Source organism: Mchenga conophoros, linkage group LG14 (genome assembly GCF_057382185.1).
Source record: "Mchenga conophoros isolate Kocher_MC1m ecotype Shallow Benthic linkage group LG14, M_conophoros_male_GT1.1, whole genome shotgun sequence".
NCBI lineage: Eukaryota > Metazoa > Chordata > Actinopteri > Cichliformes > Cichlidae > Mchenga > Mchenga conophoros.
Window position 1 is genome coordinate 14769926 of NC_140539.1, and position 15773 is coordinate 14785698.

Sequence of the window (15773 nt, forward strand, 5' to 3'; positions counted from 1 at the left end):
ACAACAAGCCTCAGTCACACAGCGTTGACAAAGATCCAATGACAAATCCATACTCATGACATTTTCTTAACACAAAGAGTCTGCCAGAAACGCTCTGCATTCACAGACAGAAACGCACATGTACAAATTCCAGACGAAATTCTAAATAGATCCAAAAACTAAATAAAATCCCCACTTATTACTCTGTCTAAAAGCTGAGAGGCTACATAGTGACTGGTATACACACATAGAAGCACAGACATACTCTTATAACTCCACACACACTCATGATTGCACACACAAACACACACACACACACACACACACACACACACACACACACACAAAGTGGATGACAGATTGGCCTGGAGCCGTCATGGGAGAATGGGTTGTCATTTGAAGAGGTGAACGAGAGGACTAGAAGACAGGGATGGTGGGATAAAGAAAATTCTAACTTAAAGGTAGAAAGAAATAGCTAAGAAATATAATAGTAATCAAATAGGAAACAACATAGGATTATCCTAAACAATGTCAAAAGTAGAATATTGAAATATAAATAATGTAAATAATAATTGCACACAGCTGGATAGTGTAGTGTTACCACTACTCCCCTGTGGAACTTGTTAGGGTTCAACTTCCTGGAACAAGAAGGCATAAGTGGACAAGGGATGAGAACGTCAGGCTGATGGAATGCAACCAGGCAAGTAATCCTAGCAGAAAGGGTTAAGGGGTTACAACATCTAGACTAACAGCAAAACAACTAGTAGCTCAGTGTTTCAACATCGAGAAGAAGCAACTGCTATCACAACTATAGATTGATGAGATACAATACAAATGCTATGACAAGGGGAAACCAGGATGTCAGGTCAGGGTTGAGATATCACCCCCACCCTCTGAGATCGGGTACCAAGAACCAATAACAACTGGTGCTGAGTGAGACAGTTGTTGACCTAAGAGATAGAATCATGGCTAAGCGAAATGGAAACCTGGACCCTACATGGCTGAAAACCAAGGCAATTTGAAGTACCCTCGGAAGGTGAATGCAGCATTATGGACAATTTCCACTGCGACTTTGACCTAAAAAACAACCAGCTGATCTACACCATGCCATCAGTCATCACTGAGATACTTGGATACAAAAGGAGCAGTTCCCTGGATGGATAAGGAGAATAGAGGCCAAGATCAAGGCAACATGGAGGGAAGTTAGTTAACTTTTAGAGCTACAGAAAAGTATGATGAAGAAAGGGTTGCCAAAAAGTACAACAAGTCATCCATACCTGACACATTAAAAAATGCTAAGCAAAGACTCAGAGCCTTGGCCAGCCGCTTGAAGAGGTATACCATAGAGATAGAAGCCACTGAATACTGTATTGTCAGTGGCCCCACCTAGAATGCAACCTAGAACAACAATGCACATTGGCTAAAGAACCTAAGTGCACTCCACCCAGAAGGGACCTGTCCCATCTAACTACCAGCCAATAACTGGCTCAGCACAACATGGAAGCTTCTATCAGGCATCATAGTGGTTTAGATAAGCAGGCACATTGCTCAGTAAATGAGCGGGGAACAGAATATTTATTTTTTTGTTCACATTAAGTCACATATGGCAAACAGAGTGAACTTCAGGCCTTCATTACAAGTAATAAAAATATTCATCTTCATAATTATAAAATCAAAAGTGCAAACAAAGTTTTGAATGTCCCGTTTCTCTTCATATTTTCTTCTTTCCTTTCCTAATCCAGTTAACACAACTGTTAACTGGATTAGGAAATACTTTAGCTAATTTTCAATCAGCTAAAGAGGAATTTGAGGCCAACCATTCAAGAAACAAATCACATCATGTGCAACTGGAAGCTTAATTCCAAGTAACATTAGAGTGAAACTTTTATACAACATAAAACAAAAATGGTCCTCTTTAAAACAAGTGCCCACTAACCCATTAACATATTTTTTTACATTCTTTTGTAACATTACATTTCTTTTTCCTCAGTGAGAGAAATGCCCATGTGATCTGGGTTTGAACGTGGTTAGTGCCATTTTCATGCACATATGAAGGTGTGCGTTGGTGAGCCTGGAACGGTGCTTGTTTTTTATATTGTTCATAACACAAAATGCTGCCTCACAGCACCCATTGTTTTACAGCTTACTGATAAAATGGTGTTCTGGGTTTATGTATTACGGGGAATTTCTTTGTGGCTCTGATTACTGGTCCGGACAGAACCAACACTTGGTCCGGATCCACAGAGGGGTAACAAAGATAGGAACGGTAGTCAGAACCGAGGGGACTGCACAACCAGAAGGCAATATTACAGACACTGAGAGGCTAGTGAAGAAGTCACTAGAAAAGCCGTAACCACCAAATACCTGCAGAAAGTAAGGCAAGTCCTGAGGACCCCAATGAATGGGAAGGAACAGCAAATATACTGTGCAGAACCCTCAAGCTTTTAGGTCCTCTGGCAGAGGACCTAGAACACTAAGAAAATGTAATGTGTTACCAATGAATTTAAGCTGGAAATGTGCCCTAATGCATCATCTCAGCCATGGAGACAGTTTCAGGTAATTAAATAAGCTCGAACTGAACTGTGTGTTTAACACTTAACGTTGACTTAGGAAAAATAACACTGTGGGTCATCATGCCATCAATGCCAAAGTTAACAGAACTTTTATTAAGATGTGGCTCTAAATCTCCATTTAGGCTCTTCACATTGCATGAGGCTCTGTTTAACACATTATTTTTGCTTATTGCCGTTGGTCAAAGTTGTGCTGAAATTATTAATAAAGATAAAGCATAGTTTGGGGCTATGCAAGCTCTAATACAAAAAGGGGGGGGGGAAGCAATTTCTTTGAGAGAGCAGTGTGCATGCAGTCTTATTTGCAGTGTCAATAAGAGTTTTGTTACAAAAAAATAGTAATAATGGACCATTTCAAAGTATTTATTTCAGGTCATTGTGTCATGGGTACGGTTAAAGTGAAAGTAATAAAGAAACCAAGCTTTATTTGAATCTAACTGAGAATAATGCATGCCTTTACAGCATCTCTCACAAGCATGAAGTGTGCAGTATCATGGAATGTGCATCTCTTGAACTTGAAAGCGGTTACACATTGACAATTTTCACTGTCTTCTGTGGTAGTAAAAGTAACAATTATCAGAGATTGAATTGGTGTCATACCTCTAAGAGAGCGTTAAGTTGCTTTTCATCAGTGTGACTGATATGACATTTAGCCATGAAAGTGGATGCTAATTTTAAAGATTACAAATGGGAAACTTCAAACTGACATTAAGAGGCTCTGATGTGACACCAGCTATGGGAATTTATTTGTTTCATATCTGTTGGCTTGCTTGTGTGTATACAGCTGTTTCTCTCTTTTTTTTTTTACATGTGCAGGTAGTGTGCACAGCATCTAATCTATTGCGTGTCTAGAGCTTAAATCTAGAATGACCTTTCATTTGTAAAAGCTGGGGCTCTTGTGGATTTTTTTTTACTTCAAATGATGGGTTGCACACAAAGCCTTGAGCAACTTGAGTCCACAGTTAACTCCATTTACCCACACAGTGAGTAAATACTCTGAGATTTTATGCAGTTTTACTCACTTCTTGTATGTGTATCAATGAGTTTCTAAGGCATCTTGGAGAGTCAAAATGACAAATCTTGTTTTTCTATGCAAATGCTGTGCAAAAACCTATAACAAATACAGAAAGACAAAATATACAAATCCACAAAGACAAAGATAAAATAAATTGCAGTGTTAGATTAAAAGGGAAAGGGAGGACATCAAAGAGAAGATAAAAGAGATGGACCTATCTGACTGAGTGTATCTAATCCCTCTGTTTTGGTTATGTAGAATCATTGCTCATAGGTCAAATAAAATATCTTCTTTTCTGACTTGTTTTGTGCTCCTGTATACACCTTTAAACATCAACCCTATTTGAACCTAAATGGAGAGGGAAAATAGCACATAAAAGATGAAAAAGTCAACAGTTATATAATCTATGGATCATTTATAGCATGGTAGTCATGGGTTAAAGTCAGTGGGAACAATTGGGAATAACGTTTTTGGTGCAGGTGTTAATAAGCTATAGTTGCTTACGTCAGTATATAGCTAGCACTACAGTAGAGCAGCGAGTATAAAGGGAGTAACATTGTAACATGTCATTCAGGTCATTTCAAATGCAACATTTCTAACAGATCACCAAATATTAGTCAACACACAAACTGCTTCGGTGCAATTTGTCACACAATGTGCCTGCTAGCTAAAAGCACAGTGGCTGTTATTTCCCAGGAATAGAAAAGACTAAGATAACTTCAAAGATGTAAGAAAGACAAACCAGAAGAAAAAAGATTATTTTTAAAACTTTAAGTATGTAAAGTTTAAATATGTTAAATGTATTCATTTTAGAGTTTTTTGAACAGGTATTGAAGATATGTGATGTAGTGCTAAAGTATATTTTTCTGTGTACAGTACTTATTTTTGTACTGGAGAAAGTGTGCATTAAAATACCAGGCAGTTTGTTTACAGTACTGTGGTAAAGTTGGACAGGTGTCGAGCAGGCTGCGGTGTTCCACAGCATTCCATCATTTCGCTAGTTTTATATTGCTTTATATTGCTATAGCTGGAAATAAGCTATGATAGCTTATACGACATCTTATTTCTTATTGAATTCAGTTGTGGAAATCCACAAAAGCAACACAGGTCAACTGATCACAGCCTGCACACAGAAAATCCACTGAAGCACACCATAGAAATTATGTGACTTATTTCTACATGATTTTGTTATACTGGTATAATGGTTTTCTATTTAGGCAAAGAGTAACATTTGTGTTCTAAATGACATAATGTATGTTCAAGCTCTACATTCATTAGAGTTAAAATTTAAGTTGAAAGAAAGATATAAATATTCCCATAATATTCCATAACTTGCCACTCAGTTGACCCAAACAACTAAAAACAAATAAGCCTAAAATCTCTCTAGGGAAGAAGTATAAAAGTGTCAGTGTTCATTTCTAGCATAAATAATCAAAAGTGTGGGCACTGGTGGTCAAACCCAAGGGTCAGCCGAGGAATTATTTGATCAAGAAGACCTATTTCTATGGCTGACAAGCCTGAAGCTGCTCAACCAGCTGAAGCCTTGATGCAGCACATAGTTGTATTGATGCGGTATCACTGCAGAGATAATGCTGGGAACAAGTGTGCAGGGAGGTGAAGGGAAGAGCAAAAGATCCAGTGACTGTAAGGTTAAAAAATGTGACATGGCTGCTGAGAAGGAAAGATTGTCTGAGTAATAATTGGAGTGAGGGGAAAAAGGAAAGGCAGAGACTGACGATGGGCAGACAAGATCAAACTGGAATACAAAACATATAGGGCAAAAGACAGCAGTGTATCTAAATAAGTGTTCCTTCCGGCCAGTAGTTTGTTGAAATCATTGTTAACTCCTTAGCCTTGGCTGTCTTTGTGTCCCATTTTATCTTCTGCCACTCATCCCCTCTTCCTCTCCTTTCTTGTCAGGCTCACTTGTTTCCTTTTGCCCTCATTTTTCCCCAGCATGCCGTCCTCTCATCTTCTCTCATTTTTGAAGGTTTCAGGATGACATTGGTGCAGTTTATTCATTGGTGGCATCCTTCAGTGAACTCTATATATGACCTGACAGCCATTTGAATACACACGAGCCCATGTGATTCAGATGCACATTAACATACAAGGGCAGACAGACACACACACGCGCACACAGCCAGAAGGAATGAATAAAATGAATGGCAAGTGACATACAGGGTTAGGAGAGGGGCTGTCCCACATATCAGAAGACCTTATGAACAGGCCAGAGTAACCCCTCCTTTAGCATTGTTTCTCTTAATCTAGCAGTCATCACTGATATTGAGCTTCTCAACACATGTGTGGCTCATGATTAAAAGGTAGCATCTAACTGTGTTTAGATGCATATATTAGTTTATCATGCTGTGATGGCAATCAGACTAGTAAATGGAGACACAGATTAAAATCTAGACTGAGCAATCTCGGAGGACAGTCAAAATCCTCTCTCACGGAAAAATACACACATAGTGACTTTTGTCTTTACTATTCATCAGTGGTAAATCACAGTGCTGATTTTGTTTTGCTTTATTTATATGTGCATAATACTGCAAGGACAAATCAAACTAAAATCAAAGGTCACAATTATTGTCAGTGTAGATTTGATTTTAATGATACATCATAAATAATTTCACTTGTTTCTTGATATGACACGTTTTTATGCAATAGACAGGCTTCCTCTGGGAATCGGTGCTTGATTATGGGACAAACAGAAGACACAAGGGGTAAACTTGAGTTCAATTGACAGTAATCCACCTTCAAGGAAAGGCAGTGTTCATCAACCATTTGCAGACATTTGTAGCAAAAATATAAAGCTAATTAGGAAAAAGCATTTTGATTGGCAAAATGATTGATCTGACTTTACTGTTAATTTTTTGAAACACATAATAATAGAAGGAAGCAGAGAAGGCGATGCATTAAGAGACAGGAGACAGGCTTTGTAGCAAAAGGGAAATTAGTCAAGCCTGTATCTTAATGCTAAATCATTTATTGATTTTTTTTTTTCCAGGCTTACGTTAGGCCGTCTGGTTCCTGTCTAGTGCCTGTACTTGCATCTTTTCATCTCTTTCACTAGCAGCATGGTAATAATTTTGGTTGGCTTGTAAGAGTGCTTCATTACAATCATGCAGCAGTACTTAAGAACCGTAATTTGGACAAGCAGCCTTTGCATGACCTGAAATACCGAGGGAACAATTGCAACCCTGTAGAGAATAAAGTGGTTTCAACTCATTCGTATCATATGGTTTGTTGCCTGCAATACTTTCAATTATTTTGTCTGCTGAAAATGCAAAGATTATCAAATGGATAAAGTGTGCTGTGTGCTGTTCAGTTCCATCAATCAGTTATTGATATGAAAATGTCTGACAGCCTTTTGACAGTGACTCATAAACATGAATGCATTGTGGCATTGTGACTCTATTCCCTTGTGTGCTGTATTAATAACACACACACCGCACACACAAACACGAGCTGGCATTCTGACTCCGTCCCTGGGCACAGCACATAAATCTTTCCTAATAACAGTGGTGGCATTTCAGCAACAATAGGGATTACACACAACCTCTATCGAATGCCACACCAGCCAGAACACACACGGACCCTCCCATCACACATATACACATGCTCTCACTTTCTCTCTCACACACTTTAGAGACACAATAAGGTGCGAGTTCTTTAAGTTCCTCAAGAGAAAGAGAGAAGAGAAAAAAAGCTAAAAGGAAAACAGAGCAAGTGAGGCAAGGGAAAGAAAAAACACTTGCCCTGAATTTTTCTTGTTTCCACTTGTAAGAGTGTTTTGAAATGGTGCAGCTTCATATTAGAAAGAGATGACATGATCACAAGGATTTACATAAATCATAGCAAAAATATTCAGAGGATTTAAACCACTTTATTTAAAGGTTAAAGAATATATTGAGCAAATCCTTGTTGTTGCTTAAAATACTTCATGGCACATAAAAGAGACAGTCTGGCCCTAAACTATGAATGATGGCACCAGGATAAGAGGGATGCTTTTGCAGTTGTTGTTGTTGTTGTTGCTAGGGTTTTTTTAGACACTCTATCTATGCGCAATAATCTCTACAAAGTTCCAGACTTGTTTAAAACCTCCAGAATTGCATCACTACTTATTAAATGTATTGCCATGCCATGTTGGATCGAAGTTATTAGAACTTCCAACATGTTCCAAAGAGTAATAGGATTATTTCTCCTAAAATGCCTCAGCACAAATGCATAATTGACAAGGGGCCCTTCTCCAGAAAAAAAAATAGATGAATAAAAGCAGTTAAAGTTTTAGGCTGTATTGCACATTTTCTGCTACAAAGTTGAAATTAGAGTTCCAACAAGAAACTCTAACCACACACAAAGGCATGTTTGTTGGCTTCTAACTGTTCCTTAAGGTCCTCAGACAGATGGGTGCTCTTGATTTAACAGCCCATGGGAAACGTTTACTCACAAACAGTTGTGCTTGTGGGTAACAGCACTCCAGTGAACACACAGGAGCAGACGGAAGTTCATCTTGAATATGAGCTGCCGGTAATTCAGCTGAAGTAGTACTTTAACATCAGATGATGTCCATAGATTGAGCAAGAAGCCAGTTTCAGTTCAGTTTAGAAAAGGCCATCTCTGTGTATAATGAAAAAATGTAAACCTACTTTTCTGTAACACGCCATCTATCGCCCCTCAAATCTGAACACTCTACAAGTCCCTCACATGACTAAAGGAAACAGAAAACACTGAACGCCCTGTGGTCATTTGTAAATATTACAAATGCTAAGAAATGACAGCACAAACATATAGATTCAATTGCTTTTATCAGTTATTTACTATTTTATTTGACGTTGTGCGCTTTGTTTTGATTTGTGCTTTGGTTGGCTGTTTGCTGTTCTGTGAAAGAAGCACACAGTGGTTTGGCATGTTTATGGGTTTAACCTTTTTCAGGTTCAATTTCTGCATAATTAGAATTTTTAAATGTTAACTTTTAGTTGCAGCATGTCTGTGAAGGTTCTCAGTCATCCAGGTCATCGTAGTCAAAGGAGCTTGCAAAGAAAAGCGTCTGGACTTCTTTAAGTTGCTTGAAGACATTTCACCTCTCATCCGAGAAGCTTCTTCAGTTCTAAGGTCAAATGGTGGAGAGTCCCAGATAGGTCCCACTGGGTTTATATCTGGGACTCTCCACCATTTGACCTTAGAACTGAAGAAGCTTCTCGGATGAGAAGTGAAACGTCTTCAAGCAACTTAAAGAAGTCCAGACGCTTTTCTTTGCAAGCTCCTTTGACTTTTAGTTGCAGCTTTTTTGTCATCTTGATAAGTCCAGTGTGCTGCAGTGTCTCTAAAACAGATTTAAAAATTCGAGCCAGCACTATGTGTTTGATTAAGAAGGGCTTGAAGCATGCATTAAAATTAAGGTAAGATTTAAAAGAGAGAAAAGTTTTCAATTGAGAATAATAAATATAAATTTAAATAAGCATATGTAATCTGCTTATAGTTTTTTGAAGGGTTTTTAGGACAGGTTGTACCATGGGAGGGCTTAATGACTATTCTGTGGCTGACTTTAAGGAGCTCATCCCACCTCTGGTCAACACGTTTTATTTTGTCTCTTGCATTTTTGCTGTCAATTAACTTCTGGCTGAATAAACACCTGCTTGGTCTACAGTATCATCCATCTCTCTCCTCAGCCTCCTGCTTTAATCCAGTTCCTACTGGTCATTCTAACACCTTGTTCTGCTTTGACAACCCACACTAAAACTAATGAAGAATGGTGAATGAGGTTTCTGAAGCGTCACAGTGAACAATGAAAACTTGTCAGGTAATTTGTGAGACTAGTCACACGATTCATCACTGTCAGCCTATCTCAATCTCCATCTGGTGTGGCTAGGATATAAATACAAACCACTCAGCTGAAGCAGGAATAGTAACTTCCCTTTTATCCAGTGTATTGATTTCTATGTTGCAGTGCAAACTGCTGATGGCACATTTTAGATTAGATAATTAAAACACAAAGCATGCTGTGGTGCTATTTAAAAAAAAAGCTCAAACCACTGACATTAATTAACGGTTTTGAATCTGACTCGGCATTATTTCAAGCACTTTAAGAATTCAGCGTTATATCAAATATCACGAGAAGTCACAAAGACTGCACATAACTAAGTATGTGTGTCTGCACTGTCGGCAATTCTAATATCTTGACAGGAAAGAACCGTTGCTTCTTTCCTGGTTAAGAACTTTGGCCAGAAGTGAGATCAAACAGCAATTAAAGTGTAATGTGTTTATTAGCTTTTTATCTACTGTCCCTATTTGCAGTAACACTAATGATTTGTCTTTCAGACAGCAATTTAGATAACTGCATACTATGCTCTGGTGGATAGTTGGCACAGTAAAGTAATAATTATAGCGTCTACTAATTTCAGTGTCACTGCATTAAATTTATAGAAAACAAACAGGTGTCTAAATCAAAAACCACACATCCCACAGCCAAGCCAGATCGTTTTTTCAACAACTGTTCCTAATGGTTCCATCGCTGTGGGATGATTAGACGCTTCAACAATCAAACCTGTGAGAATGAGAGTTGCTGTGAAATGTATGAGCACTGATAAGAGATGTTGGTTATGCATAAAAGTGCCGCTGCTTTCCAGAAAAATTAAAGCAAATCCAGACTGTCTCTAAATTGTTATATTTTATTGATAAAGGCAGCAAGCACTTAGAAATGCTTTGATATGTAGCAACTGGTGACCTGACAATGCCAGATTTTCGGACTGTGTTGGGGGAAAACTCTGTAAAAGACCCAGGAGAAATAAAGACACAATGAGACAAGATCACTTTTTATGCTTTAACGTGCACACGGGTAAGCTGTTCAGAACAACTCACAACGTGTACAGAGGCTGGGCACTTTTTATAGGAAAGACAGTGAGAACAGGATAAGAAAATACAAAACAGATAAAATAAACAACTCCATATGTGGCGCTAGTCTCGTCAGCAGAGAGCTGGGAGAAAGCTGTGAGAGATAAAACAATCTAAAACAATATGTCCCAAAACAGTATGTCTTTGCTGAGAAAGTCTAAAAAGATAATTCTAAACTAATCTAACCATAGACAAAAGGGCATGCTTGCACATTTAAAAGAAGGTAAAGAAACATAGAATCATTTTTCCTGTAACATTCCCTCCTGTTTTAACTTATTTTAAATGTATACAACAATTGTCTGTGAAGGTTATTTATTAAGTATCTTAAGCAATTTTTTAATTTTCAAAATGTCAGCATAGCAGAAATGGAAATCATTTGGTCTAAAGAATAAAACAAAATAAAATAATAAAAAGAACAAAGAAAATCATAGTAAATGAAAATCATAGTAAATGAAAATCATAGTAAATGAAATAACAAGTGGAATAAACAAGAAAAAATAATAAAACTAAACTACAAAAATAAAGGATAAAAACCTTATATTTAAAACGAAAACTACAAAAAATAAAAGGATGAAAACCTTATATGTAAAATGATGAAAACCTTATATTTAAAACGAAAACTACAAAAAATAAAAGGATGAAAACCTTATATGTAAAATGATGAAAACCTTATATTTAAAATGAAAACTTCAAAAAATAAAAGGATGAAAACCTTATATTGTACCTGCATAAACTACTAATGTGTTAATCAGTGCATGATCACTTGACAAGTCATTTTTAATCACCACGTCATTCATTAGCAGTTATTACAAGTTCTCCTCTAACAGAATTGCAACGGGATGCTGTTCTTCTTGAGGCACGGCAACATAAGCAGTCATTGTAGTTGTTATCATCTTTGAAATCATTAGTCTTAGACATGGCGGTGTAGCTGCTCCAGATGTGTGGTCAGTGACATATTTCTGCAGAATGGTCAAATTCTGCAAAGCTTCATAAATGTCTCCGCTTACAAACTCCTCCTTGTGATGCTGTTAGCAGGTCTAGAGTCAGTCTGTTCTGCAGCACCATCGTTCTGATGGCCTTCTGTTCTCCTGCTAAAGCCGGTCCCAGGGCCTTTGTCAAAGTTGATGCGTCGTAGCAGAGCATATCGGTTGATCTCCACATGATCCCGCACCTCGGCAGCTCCAATGCCGGGGATCAAGCTCTGTAAGAATTTCACTCCTCCTCAGATGCGAAACTCTGGTTCCTTTACTGCTTGGTGCCGTCCGTGCACATCCTGTCTGGTACTGAGTCTTTGTTTGTAGTGGCATCCGGTAGATAGGTGAGTAGGCAGCTCCCCCACTGCCCGCGATCCATTGTTCATCACACATACTGGCAGTTGCGCTGCGTTCAGCTTGTTCAGTAGAATTACATCAGGCAGTGGGTCTGAGACTTGGGGCCAGGTCAGTAGGTAGGTCTGTCCGGAACAGTTCACATTTGTGGGTGATGATGACCTCCAGGTTGCTTTTGCTGGGATGCTGTAGTTGGCCTTGGACCAAAGAGTACCGTAGCCTGGATGTGTTGCCAGGCCCAACAGACACCAACTGCGATCTTCAGGTATGCTGTACGGCCACAGGCCAGACGTCTGCGAGGATAGGGGCATATGGGTACATGCATAGCAGTCAGTTTTATTATTCCAGTGAGCTGTAGTGTTCATAAACTGCCACCAAAAGTTAGTGGCGTAGCCATGGGGAAACTTGGTGTACTGTCCTTTGTCATACAGTGTCTGCCTTTTCTTCATATTGCGTGACTTGTTGTCCCTCACGGAAGCAAAGATGAGGAGCCCGGCCATGGTCAGGGCCACTGCAGTTATTAAGAGCCACCACCTCATGACGACGGGACACACCCTCCTGTCGCGAGTAGACCCCCCGGCCAGGAAAGCTGACCCCTCCACCGGGCGAGATCACAACAAGTGGGCAAGCCTGCTGTCAGCTGTGTTTAGATGGCTTCACTTACTCGCCTGCAGTGACTCTGATGGATCCAGGATGGTCGTTCCGCAATTTTGCAAGCGGTCGGTGTAGTGAGGAGGACTTGGTATGGCCCCTCCCACCTGGGTGTGCTCCAGTTTTTCCTTTGGAGCACCTTGATCACAACCCAGTCACCGGGCTTTAGTCTGCAAGACACTGGAGAAACATCATCAGGTTGTTGATTATGTACAATGATCTCTTTGTTTTCCAATAGCTTAGACATCCATTCTGCTAATGTGTTTTCTCTGATTGCTTTGTCTATTGGTTGACTGGTGATCGGCAGTGGGAACGGCCTGCCATGAATGATTTCAAATGGAGTTAGTTTATGGGAGCCTTGCGTTAAGCGCATCCACATTTTCACTAAACCCAAACATTCAGGCCACGGCCTTCCTGTTTCTGCCATGCATTTCCTGAGCCTTTGTTTTATAGTGCCGTTAGTTCTCTCTACAAGGCCTGCGCTCTGAGGGTGATAAGCACAGTGGTGTTTTATGCTGAAACCGAGTGCTTCAGAGACCTTAGTGATGACATCATTTACAAAATGAGTGCCGTTGTCTGATCGTATCAAAGCTGGGATGCCATATGTGGGTATGAAGTGATTGCACAGGCACTTTGTTACTGAAATTGCATCTGCCTTTTTCACTGGATAGATTTCCGGCCATTTTGAGAACACGTCTATAACCACTAGGGCGTATTTTGACCCTTGACATTCGCTTAGTTCAATAAAATCCATATGAATTGTGTGAAAAGGATAAGGTGGAGTGGGAAAACGGCCTCTTTTTGGTCGCAGATTTCCCTGAGCATTATATTTTTGACACGTCATGCACGTTCTGACAAATTGTTTTGCTGAAGTTTCAAAATTTACAGTGTAGAAATGAGAGTTGACAATACAGGTCATTCCCCCCGATGACAAATGCGTATAGCCATGAGTCACTAATGCCGCCATCTTGTGGAGAGATTTTGGCAGCACTGGCTTGCCATAACACATCATTAAGTCGTTTGTCAGAACTGCACCGTGTTTTAGCCATTTTGCCTGCTCTGCTGTGCTTGCTGCTTTATGTTCATTTTTCAACACATCCAGTGGAATCTGATGTGTGTTTACTGCCATCAATGTGATGTTTGTCTTTTGTGCCGCCTGTTTTGCTGCTCTGTCAGCAAAGTTATTGCCTGTAGCAATGAAAGAGGCGTTGTAAGAGGTTGGCATGCTGAACTGGTTTTCCGGTTGGTGTAATCATTCCTCTGGTTTTCCAGATTTTTTGCAAAATGATGCACAGCAGAGAAAACATACTGGCTGTCTATATAAATGGTTATTTGTTTATCTTTGTGTATTTCACATGCGCAAATCACAGCTGACAGCTCAGCGCTCTGTGCAGAATATGAAGAAGAAAGTGGTTTTGCTTCTATTATTTTACTATCTGTGGTTACTGCGTAACCTACACAATTTCGGCCTGTGCTGTAAGGTCAAATGCTGTTCTCCTAGCTTCCACACTTGCTGATCATAAGGTGGATCTGGGCCTGGAGTTTGTTTAAATCTCAGAATGTTGTGATACTCGGTCGGTTTCTGGAAAGTGGATGTGGCGGGTGTCATTTAGCATGCACTCAGGTGTAATACCAGAAAAGAATGGCATGACTGCTATCTTAAGTTTTGTCAGAGCGTCTCTACCTAGCAAATTTACTGGACACGATGGGTCATATATGCATTTAATAAAGCACCTGCGGCCACTTGCTGTATGTACTAGTTCTAAAGGGGCAGTTAATTGTTGTACAGTTGTGTGGCCTGAAGCTGACTTTACAACTAATTTGTCCTTTGAAAACTGTCAGTTTAAGTGGCTGCCTCAAAACTGTTTTGCATTATTTCTCTGTGGCCTACTCCTACAATCTCGTGTGAAGTGACCTTCCTCTCCACGGTTCTAGCAGGCGTTGTCTCTATGTTATCTGCTGTTTCTGCGTGGCTGTCTGCAGCCTTGGTGTTTGTGACTTTGCTCGCCTCTCTGTTCCTGATAGCCACCTGCGAATTAATGTTTTAGTCTGTTGTCAACACGTCAGCCTTATTTCTAAGTTACAGAATGCTTCTTCTCCTTTTTTTTTTTTTTTTTTTTTTTGGTTTGGGAGAATAGATGCAACTCTACATTTTCACTTAAGGCATTTTTAGATAATTTCTAGTTCTTCAAACAATTCATGGATCTCACACATTTCAAACTTTCAAGTTAGGGTTGTTTCCCATTTATACAAATATATATATTTAACTTTGCATTGCTCACAGCTCATAGCTCACAGCTCTAAACCTAGGCATTTTTCAATCATATGCCTAATCACTATGTGTCACTGTGATTCTCAAGTATTGTCACAAGTTCGTTTAAATTCGTTTCCAAAACCAACAAAATAATCAAACAAAAACAAAAAACATAAACGTGTCAGGACACAAAAGAAAAAAGAAAAATGCTGCCACCCGAACAAGGCAGAAGTCTGCATATGTTGGCTTGTAATAGCATGCAGCTTGTAACATGGTAGACTAATGTGCCTGTGTTAATTCAGCTCCATATTATTGTGTGAAGTTGCACTGGGTTGGGAGTGGTTTTGTGGTTGTCACATTTTTGGTGAGCCAATGGCTGGAATGGGGTTGGACTAATTAGAGGCAGGTGTACTTGATTGCACTGATACACTGGTCTACTTATAGCCCACACTAAGAACACTGCTGTGTTGTTTTGTCTCTCTGTGCAGGTATGTAATGTGATGAAATCAGATATGTTTGGGATGGATGGGTTTTGCCCTATGAATTTTATATTAAGTGTGTCGTTTTGTCTCTCTGTGCAGGCCAGGGCCTATTATATGCCACAGCCTAAAGGCAGCAGAGTTGCAGAGGCTTGAGTGACCACTGACTATATGCTTGCAGGGTGGTGGGTCTCCAAGGACAACTTCTAACCCTGTTAAAGGCAACATGTGGAGTGCAACTTGGCTGTGTGGCATAGCTGGCTCTGGCCTTGGGACTGTGTGTTTTTGTACAATTCTTAAGTGGGACACTGGACTGTTTTATCTTTTATCTCTTGATATATTTTTTTTCAATAAATTATCTTTTAGAATTTTATTGACTGACATCTTTTTGCCCATGACTGAAATGGTTGGTCAGACCTAGAGTCTTTCTTTGGGTGTGTTACAGCAGCTTCTGCTCTAAAAGAAACAAATAAATAAAAAGAAAAGAAAATGTGTAACATGCTCATCAGCTTAGCAGTGTCTACATATTTAATTCAGCTTCTCAATCCTGTAGTTGTAGCTGTTGTCTACAGGGTTTTGCTTATTGGTTGTTATTATAGG